General features: G+C 42.6%; 1 protein-coding gene across 4 annotated transcripts in view; it reads right to left on the bottom strand.

Moving 5' to 3' along the window:
* Window positions 1–15,892, bottom strand: part of LOC308367225 (ecto-NOX disulfide-thiol exchanger 2-like) — a 295,423-nt gene that overhangs the window by 259,178 nt on the left and 20,353 nt on the right. The window contains exon 2 of one of the 4 annotated variants that reach the window (XM_080841065.1): window positions 15,731–15,770. The exons of the other annotated variants lie outside the window; for them this stretch is intronic. The gene's annotated coding sequence lies outside the window, so the exon portion shown is untranslated. The remainder of the gene's footprint in view (window positions 1–15,730; window positions 15,771–15,892) is intronic. 4 annotated transcript variants of the gene reach the window in all.

The following is a 15,892-nucleotide window of genomic DNA, read 5'->3' as shown; positions in this document are numbered from 1 at the left end:
CTTCAGAGTGATTTATACGCCTCAGGGGTCACATGATCGGGGAAGGGCAAAGTGTGTGCAGAAATGATTTCATTGTCATTATAGGTTGCGTTAACTTTGGTGCCCAAAATTCATCACCAAAACAGATGGTCCTATTCCACCGGTGAAAACACAATCAGTCCTTCCATTGACTAGCTGTCTATGAGAAATATGTGTTGTTTATGAGTGTGTGAGATCAGACAGTCTCTTGATCATGGGCAAAGGTGACCAGGTTAATATGTCCCCAGTGCTGAGGCGACCCTTCTGATGACAGAAGCCCTCCGGTGCAAGCGGTAACTCAGCCCTGCAGGAGCCGCGGTGATGGCTACTGGAAGGGCTACTAAGCGCCCAGCTCTGTGGCGTTGGGGGGGTGTCTTTCTGGGAGTCATCTGGTGAAGAGAGCACGGAGTATGGCCCTGTCTCTTTCAATAAGAGAAGTGCTGAACACAGAGGGCCTCCGTTTCCAGAGCTACTGAGGTATGAAATTAATTTACTTCACACCTTTCAGATTTCATCTTAAGTAAGAGACCTACCAGACCCAGTAGAGGGCCTTCTAACAGGGGAATGCTCTGTGTGTGTGTGTGTGTGTGTGTGTCTCTATTTACAGGCACTATCAGTGCGTGCACATGATGGCAGTACTCCGATCCGATCCGATTCTCTCCATGGGGTCTCCATGGGGGGTAACTGCTTTATCTCTAAGCACATGGCAGTGACAAATCCAGATCTTGGCCGCGTCAGTTCAAATCAAATGTGGAGGTCTCTCATGTGGACCACAGCCATAAGAGGTTAGACCCCTCCTACTTCATGGGGTTCCAGTAATAAAAGGACACAGCTATAAGAGGTTAGACCCCTCCTACTTCATGGGGTTCCAGTAATAAAAGGACACAGCAATAAAAGCCCTTATAGAGTACTCAAAACGGTCGTGTCGGATAGTCAGGCAGTGGGCGGGCGGCCGGATAGTACGTACTAGTTAGCATTTGTGTCCCTTTATAGTACTCTATAGGCTGTGGGTGCTGAAAACAATTCTCTTCCAGAACAGTAGGGGGAGTAACGGTTTAAGTGCCGAAAGACAAGCTACCCCATGACGTCTTTGTGCGATGGAAATCGTCAGTTGGCTTTACCTCTCCTCCACAACTGTCAATTTCTACTCTCCCACCAGCTGCCACTACTCAAATGCAACAGGTGTCAGGAGATACACAAAATTGCAACTGTGTCTAATGTAGGGCTGCAACTATCGAATATTTTTGTAATCGAGTATTCTATCAAGAATTGCATCGATTAATCGAGTAATCAGATTAAAGTAATTTTGGGTTTCAACAACGTCATGTCAATAGTGACTCGCATTATTAGCCGCCATGCTAACGTAGCCGCCATGCTAACGTATCCGACCGACTAGCATCGCGCAGTTGCCGCGATCGCGTTATCAAAACCTCCAAAATGTCATCAAAGTAACTAACCCCATTGCATTCAAATTATAAACGTCTTGTGTTTATGTAACACTTAGTCATTGTTTCCTGAAGGATTAGCAGACATTATAGATAGAACTAACGTGGATTAGTGACAATGGCGACCACGCTTGGTTTGTTTACCTTCGAAACTTCATGTGGTGTTTCCTCTTTACGCATCCCTAATTTCTATGTTAAATGCTGCTCACTGGTTTGCGTTGCAAACTTTAGACTGCTGCCATGGAAACACCATGCGAGCGTTATAGAGACAATGTAGGCTACCAGTACATTGGGTTTAGGGACAGTTGCAGCCTGAAATAATTTAGTTATAATAAGCAATTGGCTGTTATTCCTGACAAAAGAAAACATTTTTTAATCCAACACTTTAATTGGGTCAAAACTCAGCAGCTGTGTGTATGTGACCGCGCGTGCGGAAAGAGAGACGTGCATGACATGAGATCTTGGTGCATTTGTACTCGCTCTGCTACTTACTGTAACATCATGCCTAGCATCACTATGACTCATAGTATAGTCTACAAATAACCTCACACACCGTACATTCAAACTTACACTTGTGTCCATAGTATCTAGCAATCGTAAATCAGCTAGCGTCAACATTTACGTTACATTGAAGTGGCTCCGCATGGTGAACTGTTAACGTTAATGAGTTAAAGAACTGTATTTGCTGGTTCTAGGTTGCTTGGTTGTATCGCTCGGGCAGTGACTGTTAGAACACCCACGATTACCAAAGCAGTATTCTTTATCTCTATTTAATTCATCAATTTCCATTACATGACAATGCGTACGATCGTACAATATGTGTGTTCAATGAGAATAGCCTGGGCAAATCAGCACTGCACTGAATTACATTAACATGAGTTATTGCTACATGATAACAATTACACAACTAATATTAATAGATAGTGGACACACTAGGCAACATGATATCATCCATAATACATTAAACAGTCGAAATATAAACTTATAAGGATGAACCCATCCTTACTACATCGAATCAACATAAGAGCAGAACATAGCTAAATTTCCGCTTAGCACGCTATCGCTACTATAACGTACCCTGTACTTCATGAAACTACGTACTATCATAAGGTAGGCACACAATGCCTAAAATAGTACTTCACCATAATGTGACAAATAAGTTTCGAGTGCTTACATCATTATTGTTCTACGTGTATGTGAATCTTGTGTGCTTAACTAAACTGGTCACTACCATACTGAAACCTAGACTGACGGAGCTGCTGTCTACAGAGACCGTAAATCTTTGAATGCGCGCGCGCGTCAATAATAAAAGTCCGTATCAAATGGTGACACCAGAACATGATATGAACTAAACGAACCCTCGAGGCAAAAAAAAATCCTCGATCATTTTTTGTAATCGAGTTACTCGAGTAACTCAAGTAATCGTTGCAGCCCTAGTCTAATGCTATATATACACCTGATAGGGCAAACATCTTTATCATGGTAGGTATTTTTGTGGGAGAAATAGTAGCAATCTACAACAAAATGATATGCTTAACTTACACTATAGAAACGATTAAGAAACAATTACATTAAATCAATACGTTCTTATTTTCTTTGGTATTTTCGTCATATTCAGATTTGCAATGATTTCTGGGTAATTTTTGTAATCTCTATATGATCATGTGACGAGACGATACGATATCGGCACAACATCTGAACAACTGACAGTGTTGTACAAGTCCACACCTTTCATGAAATTTAAATAGTTAAAAGTTCATACAAGTAAACATGAACAGTTCACGAGCAAACATGAATAGTTCACGATCATAGTTAACCATTTTAATTCATAGTTCAGTTCGTAGTTTTAGGGTGGAAAGTGAGAATGAAAGACTTCACTTGTTTTTTATAGAAAACTTTATCCATCACTATTAGCTACCATTACCACTACCCTACCTATCCTTAAACTGCACTGTCATGTGTATCAATTCCTAAAATAATAATTACCCCCAACGGCAGTGTGTCTCGAAGTGTGGTGGAAGCCCAAATGGGTCGCAGAGACGTGACAGGTGGAGCACAAATGAGAAGAGATTCAGGAGATTTTCCCGTTGCAATGCCTTCCTTTATATACAGTAGCCTAACGAGAATATACCCCCATCGCACTAAACAACCACACTCAAACAAAGGAATATTTTATTGTTAGAACAATAGCAGGGCAGAGCACACGGATAATCCATATTCATCATCTTGGCAAATTGAGATACTGCGGCTGGCGGATTAAGGAATGAACATTCCATATTTGAAATATCTTAATAAGTAGGCTAGTGAAGTCAACCTGTCTGCTTAATGGAGACGTTCGTTTATTGACACATCTTTTAAAGACGGCCAGAGCGCATTAAAACGACGTGTTTATAAGTTACATCATTCAAATGTGGAAGTAATCAGTATAGAGAGGGCAGCGCCAGATAACGCACAAACTTTATTCGCGCTTGCCTCACGGGTGCAATACCTTTTTTAATCATATTTAATAGTATTCCCAACTCATTTGTCCTTCATTCTATCACTGTGTTTGAAAGGTAGCCTTTTGGTTAGGTAGTAGCCGAGTGACACCTGTTTTCTTTCTGATTTGACAGTATAGGATTTAGGCTACTTGTGTGTTTTCAGCAAATAAAATGTGTAGCAATGTTTACGAGGGGCAACTGCTATCGTTAATTATACAGTAAATACGTTGTGAAATGAAAGGAAAACACATCACAGTTAAAGGTGTATGAGTATTGATTGATTCACAACGATATGAATGGATGACATGCCTAACAAGTGTTTTTTAGTGGAGATTTTGAAAAATGATCGCAACATTGAAAAATCCGGTGCTTAAAAATATCCCAAACACAATCGGAATTCGAGAATAACCTATTAGGCAAACATGTAGCCTACTGCCCTTATATTTGCTTGAACGGAACAGACTATTCTGCCGTTTGAAATGTTAATCAACACGCATGCTGGATTTTAAATACAGTGGAAACCGTCGGTTATAAACAATGGAGTGACAAGTTCTGCAATATATGTGCAATGATAGATATGTCCAATGAAAGAAGTGTGAACTTTTTATGAAATAGAATTGATGCCATCTGCTTTCTCCATAACAACATGGATTAAACCTCGGTGGACTTTGTAGATATTTTATTAACAAACGTTGTAAGCCTACGTGGACTTCAAGTTTACAAGAAAAAAAAATATCTTCAATGGTAAGACCCTTTTGTTGTGCCTCTTCTGGTGTAGCATACAATGTGAGTTTTATTTGGGCACAGCAGATGCCTATCATGTGTAATGTGTAGGCTATTTCATTCCGTTCTTGCAATGTGAATAATTTAATTTCAATATGCTATCTCCCTCTTGTGCGCGGTTGTACTTTAAACGGTGCTTGTTTGTGTGAGCGAGTGCATGTAGTAGCCTATATGTTTATGCCGGAGTTTAATGAAGGCAGGCTATTCATAAAATACGTAAGTAAATGTGTCAGTAGTATGAACAGACTTGGGCCGGCTCATGTATTGTGATAGGCCTATATAGGAAACAGTTTTCAAGTAAAGAATCTGCGCCTTTGACAGTGGCTGTTGTTCATATAGGCTATATGGATATGAAGGTAATGAAACAGGAAACGCGAGGTTCAGAAATGTGAGATTCCGGAAATGATGTCGTAGAGGGCCAATCACGGTCAAGCAGTAACCGTCGCCATGAACGGACCGACAGACATTTTTGCGGGGACAAGGAGAGCTGTCCGACGGCTCTGGAGAGCACGGAGAGGGCGTTTCAACTACCTGAGAAGGCGTTCCAGCTACCTGAAGGCGTTCCTATGTGACCAAAAACGTGTCGTACGGAGTACCATAAAAAAGACCCCTCCTACTTCATGGGGTTCCAGTAATAAAAGGACACAGCCATAAGAGGTTAGAGCCCTCCTACTTCATTGGGTTCCAGTAATAAAAGGACACAGCCATAAGAGGTCCGACCCCTCCTACTTCATGGGGTTCCAGTAATAAAAGGACACTACTTGAGGCTGCAGAGAGGCACTTGCAGTTTAAATCATGCACATGCACGCAGGAACACTGCATTTCCATATTAGAATTTGTCATTAGAGTTACTACTACTGAGCCAGTACGGCTCGGTTTAATGTCAGTCATATTAATACCCAGGACAGCAGGAGCAGTTCCCAGCATGCCTGTCATCTCAGAGATAGCTCAATGGCACTTGGAGGCAATGTTTTTCTTCAAATAATAACTGCCGACCAAACATAGGCTGTCGAGGATCAATAACCAACTCTAATTGAGGCTGCGTCGATCTAACTCTTAGCAGGGAAATGCAAAGCTTCCCCCAGGACAGGTGCTTTGCATGCCCAGGATTAACATGGATCTCCAGAGACAGGGAAGGTAATGACAACACCATAACTGAGAGAAATGCCTGTGCTCCAATTAACAGAAGCTGCCCAACAGATACCTGCTATGGTCATTTACAACAGTGTGTTCAATATAAAACAGTACATATCGTTCAAATTGACTTTGATATTACGGCTGTCCTATGAATACTACTTCTCACATCTATCTGGTGACATAACGTGTAACTTGTTGATGTTATGAATTTCATTTATGAGGGGTGATTCAAGATGCTGAAAAAGCTTCCAATCTCTAGCCTTTAGGCCTAGCTATAGGCCATTTCCCTGCTTTATCAGTGTTCACTGAAATCATATCAGAGGATTTGAGGGGAAAGTAATAGGAGCCCCACTGGATTTATACAATATTGTAAAATCAATGCTGCAAACTGGAACAAATAACTATTGAGTTGACGGGAGACGAGGGCTCATTCAATAGGCTACAATGATCTATCTTTAAGGGGGAATGAAAAATGAGGAAATAAATGATGAAGCATAGCATGAACATAGGCATAAACAATATATATGTATATTTGCATTTATAAACTAGGCTATTCATGAATGCAGCAAATTATAATTGAAGATCCCAATGTTGGCAGTTGTAATAACCATGTACACCCATGCCTTTCCTCCTGACTCCTGCATATCTACACTTGTTCTGACCTGTGTGCAATACGGAGAAATAGTGCCAGCTAAACTATGTGATACCCTTGGATCAACCATCAGGGTCACCCAATTGTCCACACAAAACTGTTCAGTGCTCCAGAAGTGGCAATCTTGCTCCATAGAAAGCAAGTTGTGCATAGCAAAGGTCGAGGTCTTCCACAGCAGAGGTTGAGGCCAGTATTTTTGTACTCCTCAAGCAAACAGCATATTCTCTGAAGTAATGTTTAATTTTGATATGACATTGCCTGAAATAGCAAAAAGCACTGTGTTTTCAGCTGCACAGTGAAGTTAGCCTCTCCTCAAGGCTGCAGGAGTCTTTCAAAAGAGCTATAAATAAAAGTCCCTAGAGAACCCATTCACTGTCATACTGTCTTCCCTCCCACGGTTTCTGCACAAAGGAAGTGAGCAAATGGACAAACTTACAATCGAGGAGACGTACGGACGGATGGAGAATAGAAGCCCAAGCATTTAGAGAGCCCTGCCAAACAGGTGGGAACCATTACCAGCAAGTGCCAGCTAAATGTCTCCATCTGCATATTAAATATGTCTCCATACTTCTCATATCCGTGGAGAACTAATCAGAATGATTGTATGCCTAGACCTCCGCGACCTCTCATAGAATCCAGATTGACTTGTCATGTCGGCCGCTCCAAAACCGGCCCATGAAGGGAGAAACTTGACAGAAAAGTGATTTGCAGGAGGCTGTCAAACACAAAGCCAGTGACCTTACAGAAAGCCACCAGGGGATCATTTTAAAGTATGAGGGAACAGAGCTCGCTCCATTCACATTTCTTCAAAGTCCAGACCTCCACACCTACATCATGCTCTGGGTATTTTTAGCCAAGATAATGGCACACAGACACAGACACACACAGACACACACACACACACACACGTCCACTCTCATTTCTCCACATGGGATTTTTGAGGAGACAGGGGAGGGTGGACCATTTTTAGAAATGTTGTACACCTCACTTCCTAGTTACCACGGCAAGGGGTCATTAGAATACAGGCTGCCTAAATAGTCACTGCTCTGTTGCTCAATCAGACTGCAGATCCAAACAGTGGGAGGCCAATTAGGCTGAGCAGCTACTGTTTCAAGCGATGGGCGGCACTCCTCCACCCTCCACGAGAGGAGTGCTGAAGCAGTTTAGCTCGCTTCAGCTGCTGCGTGAAGGCAAATGATTAGGCTCTCCCCTCTTACGTAGTCAGAACTGGGGCGGGAGAGGGAGAGAGAGAGAGAGACAGAGAGAGAGAGCAGATGACTGAGCATCTATTGATTCAGACGGGTGCCCGTCCACGGCGCCCCAGGCTGATGACACAAATAGCTGCCAGCAGAGGTTGCCGCCCTCGTACCAAAATGTCTTCACAAAGATCATTTCAACATTCTGAGTGCAACACCGCTGCGGGCCAGAGTGTGGGGGGAAACATGTCCAAAAACGGCATGGGCGAGGTGCATCTTCTCTCATCTACATCTTTCTCATTTCCCCACAGCCCTAAAGGGTCAACAAAACGTCTTTGGAGACAAGCGACTGCACCCCTCCTTTCCGAGGCGAGACAAAAACAATACTGGCCAAAATTGGTAATAAATGAGGGAGAGAGTTCCTAGCATGGTAATGGGATCTGCAAAGCATCGCAGCGTGATGGCCCTGAGGCAGAGGAAAACTGCTTATATGGAGGTCAGGATGGCCTCAGCCTTCTGAAGTACAATTTAAAATATATATTTGTTTAAAGAAGCAAATAAATAAAAAAAGAAAGCAGAACGAGACACAAATGCAGAAACTTAACCAACCTGTGTATCTGTCTATCTATCATCCTATCTATTCATAGGTGGTATAGAAAATCCATGACACAATCCATGACACCATCAAAACAGATGAATTCATCTCTTATACCCTTTTCTGTTTTAAGTTAACAAAAAAACAACACTATCCCAGCAGCACATAAAAAAATAACATCTAGGCTAATCCTATTTCCTCTTAGCACTGCAACAGGCACAGTGCTGCAGAATGCCATCTCCCTGCTGGAGCAGGAGCACCGTGACAACGGCTTGAACGTCTCTTGATAAGCTTTTGTATCCTGGTTACAGAGACTGCAGGGGCACGCATGAGCAATCTCCATTAGAGGCAAAGATAAACTCCACGCCAACGGAGAGAACGCCTGTCTGCCCTGACAAGATTTCATTCAAACTTGTAGCGTGTGAGTGAGGCTCCGTGAGCACTGCTCTTCCTGTGCGTCGACCTGCAAGGCTGTATCCCTTGCACATTTATGTCACATCTAGCTAGGATTATTATTTATTTGCCACCCTGAGCCACAGAGCAACAACTCTCCATGAGTAATAATGATGTGGGAACTGTGCATTGTTTGTGGGAACAGTGTTGAGAGGAGTTGAACATGAACATGAGCTTCACCATAACTCACCAGCAAAAAAACACCTTTTTTGTCCTCTAATCTGCACTGAAATAACAACCCAGACCTCATTATTAGAGACGCACAACATAAGCAACCTCTTACTGTCTGTCTCCAAAACTACTCCTGAGAAAAACAACTCCAAGCCCCCAGGCTCATCTCCATCACATGTAAATAACAGCCATCGACTTGCCTGCCTGCTCAGAAAGTGGCACGTTTGACCTACAGTGAATCAGGTCCCACAAAAAAGGAAGCCATTATCATTGTTTAGGTGCTATTGACACTTCCTCTGCCGATGGCGAGCCATGGGCTAAAACAGCCGTGGCAGCAGCCTCAGAGTGAGAGGGGTTGCTGCTGGGTCATTTGCATGCTGCACTGCCTCTGAAGTTTGAAACACGTTATTGTAGAGCAATTTGCTGACTGCTCTACTTCTCACAGCAAAAAAAAAGGAGGCTAGTCACCTAATCTAATTTGGACTTAACAGACAAGTTGATGGAGAACAAATGCCCAGGCCAGCGGGCCAAACCACTTCACTGTCAGAATGGAAAGACCATCCAACATATACAGTGAGAGACCGAGTCTATTAAGTCATAAGTGGCTCGAACACTGTGGGACGTGTTGTGTGATGGTATCAGCCCAGCAGGAAGAGCCGTTAGAAGTCTGGTCTGATATCTCATTGCATAGAACGGAAGTGCATCTTTCAGGACCAAAAAAAGGACATGAAGGAGAAAAATAGAGACACATAGTGAGCAAGACATATACATAGTGAGCAAAGTTGTGTGATTCACACTCAAATTCATTGCTGCAACAACAGAGAGTTTTATTAAGCGCCAAACTTAACTGGCACAATTTGTCACATGAAATGACTATCAAAGACATGGCGCACCTGCTCAGAGAGCAGACAAAACAAAACAATTGAACAGAACGCTCTTCCTGGGATGATTTGAAGCCGTGCAGTTTAGGGAAGAGCACAAATAGAACACTGCCAGGGTTGAGAAAGCAAGAGACAAATGACAGAATTTTCTGAAGAAAATCTCATCTCCCCTATGAAAACAACGAGTATCGAAATACACATATGCAAAGATACAGCCCCCAACACACACACACACAAACGCAGGCACAAGGCATGCCTGTGGACTCCCTCAAAGGTGCCCCACATCACTGACACCACTATACTCATGTATATCAATGCCATTACAGTCTCTAATAAAATGCTGTCAAAGCTATCTGTTATCATGTCAAGTGCAAATCACCAGTAGCGGACAGCAGGTCCACTGACGTCCTGACACTGATGCACACAGGGGAAGACCCATTCTTTCATCTGGACTGGGAATCTTATCTTATATCGTCTGATACAGCCACACTTAACTCAATTGTTATCCCTAACAGATCATTCACACTGGCAGTAATACAAACTTTTTGTTTCTGACAAGGAGCCAATATGTGAGAAAAAGGCATTTCCCTTCAAAATGAACACATAATGCATCGCTGATTCCTCATCTTATTTAAAAAGCCATGACCTGCTCACCTGTGGGGAATTTAATCATCTCCGCCACACACATACACAGATTCAAGCCTCTATTTTCTCATCCAATGGCATGGCAGTGAGCGATACCATATTAATCCTCTCAGCGCTTGGGGGGAGAATTAAACAGCCCCTAAATAAAACAAGAGTGATTATTTCATTAGTGTGACCTCGGAAAGAGCTTGACTAAGGGGAAACAAAAACTCAAAAGAGGGAGGCTGTGTTGAGTCTCTCAAATCTCAAATCAGTTCTTGAAAGGGCCACAGTTCATAGGGCTTTGAGCTCCACCAGGCCTGAAAATCCACTGAAATCTGCTGCATGATGAAAGGCATGGGGCCAGCGGAGTCGATGTGAAGCAGGGGCGCGTGAAGTGTAGGGCCAATAGTTTTCCGCGCCAAAAAAAAGCAAATTCCGTGTCACGTTTTTGGTAATTCCGTGATTCCGCGTAAAAAAAATAAAAACAGCCGTATAATGCCTTTCTGCACGTTAACTGTATGAAAAACTCTGTTGATAGTGATGTTGCCTAGCAACGCTGTTTGCGTGCGTGCAGCACCCACAGTTAAGATACTGTCGAGTTCAGTTTGTCGCCAAGTAGTTGACCATACTGTGCCTTATACATTTCCAATGCTTAAATCATCATTGTTCGACCTGTATGTGAGGCATTATGTGCATTAGGGATGGGCATAATTAATCGACGATCGATTAATTGATCATTAAGAATTTCGTCGATGACATAATTTTTTCATCGATAAAACTAATGCACGTTCTGTTGCGTAGTGTGAGTCTTGAAGGAATGCAATGGATTTCGCTATGTGGCAGCAATTAAAATGTTACCAAACAAGGGCAATGTTTGAAAAAACGCCACAGGCCTACTCAGTTACCTGCAAGTTTCCGTGTCTTTCAAAAGTAAACATGAAGAGGTCACGGCGTGGGACCGTTTTGATTAAAAAAAATGACTTAGTTCATTGACAACACTGCGAAGCTGTGTATACAACTCGGCCACAACTGAAATGATGTACCACTTGAACAACGCACATCCGACCATGGTTAGTGACAGTACACAACTAAGTAAGTATTAAACATATGGAACCCACCTTATTTATCAGCACTGTTGGAAATAGCTTGCAATCCTAACAGCCTCCATCACTTAGCTTACCGTGGCTAAGTTAGCATGCCTACCTAACCTAGGATTGCTGGCGAACTTGGCTTGAAGGATTCCAAAAGGTAGCCAAGCTAGCTAACTGGTTGTTTTAAAAACGTGTGCTTTAACAGTTAGTTACTAGTTTTCAATACCTTCCAGGGTTATTGTTTCTGGTTAGAAAACCGGGGATTGACATAGCTTGAAATTGGCACTGGTCAAGAATCATCTTATAAATTGACGTTTACTATCACCTGTTATTCTAAGCACCTGGACTTGTAGGTTTAGGGCTTAACTATTAATATTCTCTTTACCGGTGAATTGAATGGCTTGTCGATAATACTGTTACTGGTTGTTTTAATGGAGCTTTGTTAATTAGCCTAATTCATTGTTAGGTAGGCTAACCGAGTAAGTTGTGTTTATGAGCATCGGCTTGTAGCTGTCGGCGCCGCTGCTTAAGAGTACAGTAGCGCATATTTTTCAAGTTTAACCATTAAAAGGATCCGGTTTAACTGCCACAAGAGTTGTCAATCTTGTAATACAGATCTCATTGAGGAACACGCTGTGTTTTATCTGTTTTCACTGCATTTTAATATAGCCTATAAATAGTGCATTTTTGACATAATTTTTTTAATGATTAATCGAAAATCGATCGTTAATTCTCCCGACGATCGATTAAGACAATTTAATCGAATGCCCATCCCTAATGTGCATACTTAATGAAAGTAAGGGTTTTCATGAAGTTGCTTCTGTAATAGATCGTGTATTAAATACCAAATTGTGGGCTACCTGCTCGTGCTATTAGTAGTGATTAGCATGATGCTAAGCGGAGATTTAGCTATGTTCTGTTCTTATGTTGATACGCTGTAATAAAGATGGGTTCAATCCTGTTAAGATTTCGACTGGATGAGATATGAATGACATCCATGTTGCCTAGTGTAATGTCCACTATTATATGTATCTAGTAATATTAGTTGTGTAATTGTTATTGTGTAGCAATAAGTCATGGTAATGTAATTCAGTGCAGTGCTAATTAGTCCCCATAAATTAGACTGCTTGGTAACTCAGTGAATAATACGTGCCCTTCTTAGATTGTTGTTTGCCAGCCATCAACACAACAGAAGACTTAACATTTTTAGTTTTTAATGCGATTGGGAAGATGAGCAAATGAACGTGACTACCCTTGAAAAGGGGGGCGTGGCCGGAGCAGAGTTCAGCGCAGACGTGAGATTTTTTGACCGCTTTTGTTCTTTAATTAATGTTTGTTCATTGTTGCGATCGTTGTTGTGTTTATTTGAAAGACATTCAGGGCCCTATCTTGCCGATCAGAAACGCAAGTAGGACGGCGCCAAGCGCAAGTAGCTGTGTGGGCGGCTCTATGGCGCAGTTGCTATTTTAACGGCGGAAAAAACACACTTGCGTCCAGCGCAAGTGTCAAAAGGGTTGGTCCAAAGGAGGTTACTCAGCCATAGGTGTGGTTTGGGCGTAATATGCAATAAACCAATCCGAGCGTCATTTCACATTCCCTTTAAGAGCGAGGAGCGCATAGTCCATAGCGGCTTGTTATTTTGATGGCGGAATTACCTGGTGGAAGACCGGAAAAGTTCACAGCCGAGGAGACCGACGTGAGATTTACACCAATTTTTTGGTAAGCCATATATAATTACAAGGAAAATAAAGTATTTACCACTTGAGGAAATCATTGTGATATCCATATCCAAGATATTTTAAAAATAGGCATACATCTAGCGTAGCCTACACATTGACCCAAATGATTCAGGTTAATTGAAGCTGCGTTACATTTGATTTATTGTATGGCTTTGTAAAAAGCCGGGAGATAGATATATATGGGGATGCGAGAAACCCTCCAAAAGTAAGCAAAGTCAAGCAAGCATGTCAAGATATTGCCGTGATTGTTTCTGCAACGGGGCACCCGAAAACGTTGCCGAAAACGCTATAATGACGTCCGGAGACGTGGGACATCCAAGCTGGAAGGTAACACACGTTCTCGTGCCTTCACGGGAGGTGGATCTGCCTCGACCCAGGATCTGACGGCAGCAGAGGACATCGCCACGTCTACCCTCACGCCTGAGAGCCTGCAGGGATTTGGGGGCATGGAAATCGGCACCCAAGCCAGTGCACCAGCTGACCAAACCCAAGGTACATAAATAAAGTCCACATACACAAAGATGAGTTTACAAGATTTATAATAATACTGGCATTAAATAAATGCAACAAAGCCATACAATAAATCAAATGTCACGCAGCTTCAATTAACCTGAATCATTTGGGTCAATTGTGTACGCTAGATGTATGCCTAGTTTTAAAATGTCTTGGATACGGATATCACAATGATTTCCTCATGTGGTAAATACTTTATTTTCCTTGTAATTATATATGGCTTGCCAAACAATTGGTGTAAATCGCTCGTGAAGACGACAGAAGTAAAGTGTAGCCTATAGGTCCTATACTGTGCGGGCAAGCACATGCGCCCTTAAAATAGCGTTCTGAATACGCGTTACAGACTTTAGACATTGCGCCTCACATTAGACCAGCTTTTTTTTGGTCAATGGCGCACGGCGCACGGCGTTGTTTTGAAACTGCAAAATACCACTTGCGCCAGAGAAACGCCTTCTCTGTTCCGCCCCCGCCCATGTCGACGCAAGTTCATTTCGAAGCGCGCCTCTGGAGGGAAAATCGCGCTGTGCGCCGGGTGCAAGATAGGAATTATACATGCGTCGGTGACAATGTCAATTGCGCTGGGTGCAAGATAGGGCCCTCAGTCTTACAGGGTAAAATACAGGGGGTTTTGGGCGATTTTGATGCACAAAATTATGTTTCCGTTTGAAAAGTTGCAATTCCGTTTTCAGTGGTCCATTCCGTTTCTGATGGTCCATTCCGCGTATTCCGTCCGTTTTCCGTTTTCGCGGAAAACTATTGGCCCTAGAAGTGTGGTCGTCCAAGCCGATAGGCTGACCTCCCCTGAGAGAGAGAGAGGAACCTGAGCAACTCGCCCTTGCTTCTATCGATGGGTTTACGGAGTTCAGCCCGTCATACTCTGCCTGAAGCTTTGGCTGTGAACACCTCTGCCATTTGTGTGCTCAGACTTGAATGAATCCCGCTATTGACCGAAGCATCTTCGATTTCCCTGCATGAAGGTCTATGAAAATGAAATCTGCTCGCCCCAGCTGCCTCTAATCCTGAGGAAGATGTGGTGGCCTTGCTGCTTTATCATCTTTCAGCAAGGTTTCCCTGTGTCAATACAATTCCACTCTTCTCTCTGATCGTGATCGACTGCATTTAATAGGCAAGGACAAGATGCTTTTTCAGTCAAAAAGAATCTCTCCGTCACTAATATGACGCTGATAAGGAATAAACTCCACATAAAAGCAGGAACCTGTTAAATCAATACAGATCAGTGTTTCAGGCTCCTAGCCCTTTGGTTGTGTGTGTGTGGGGGGGGGGGGGGAGAATCCCATTTCACAAATATTAGGACTTAATATCTCCAGTAATCCCTTAAATCTCTCAAAAGTCAGAACCTTTCTGGGTTAATTCACCTTATAATGAGCATGGCAGTGAATAAATGTCCTCACTCACAAAAGTGTGCGTAATGATCCCATTATGCCGTCTGTCAGTTGGTGGGCAAAGGCATTTCACTCCAGTGTCCCCATCAAAGCCTTATCTTCCAGACATACAAGTTCTAGCAGCTAAATCTGCCACTTGCATTAATGTTCCCATATGCCTGAATGACATTAACATTATATGGCTGCCAGGGGACCATTCCAGATGTTTTTAAATGAGCATTCCAACCTCTGGATGTCATTATTGTAATCTTCCTTTTGGGCTAATTGTTAAGGTAAACAGGAACTATTGATACCGCAGTGCCTATAAGTGAATTAATATGTTGCACATATACAGTATCTCAGCAGTTAATTATGATTTCACTGAGCATTCATGCTGTATTTACATATCAAATTAGACTGTCCAAAGATTTACTCTCTTCGCGAGAGAGCTGGAGAGTGGAGAGCGTGCCGACACAGAATGAATCTGTCAATGACAGGAAGCTTTTAGTATTTAGCACACACATCTCACACTCACCGAGCCAACCAACAGCATGCTTCATTGATTACCTTATCAGCTGAAAGTCAAAAGGAAAGATTACATTTATTTCTGCAGAGGAGAAAAGCAGCAGTGAGTGGGGGAGAAAAAGAAATGAAAAGAGCAGCATGTTTCTTTCGGTACATGCCACTTATGTAAATTACATATGAATGCAGTTCCTGACAGCATTTTCT

The sequence above is a fragment of the Sprattus sprattus genome (genome assembly GCF_963457725.1).
Source record: "Sprattus sprattus genome assembly, chromosome: 6".
Taxonomy (NCBI): Eukaryota; Metazoa; Chordata; class Actinopteri; order Clupeiformes; family Clupeidae; genus Sprattus; species Sprattus sprattus.
Note: the sequence above shows the minus strand (reverse complement) of the source record. Positions and strands in the feature narration are given on the sequence as shown.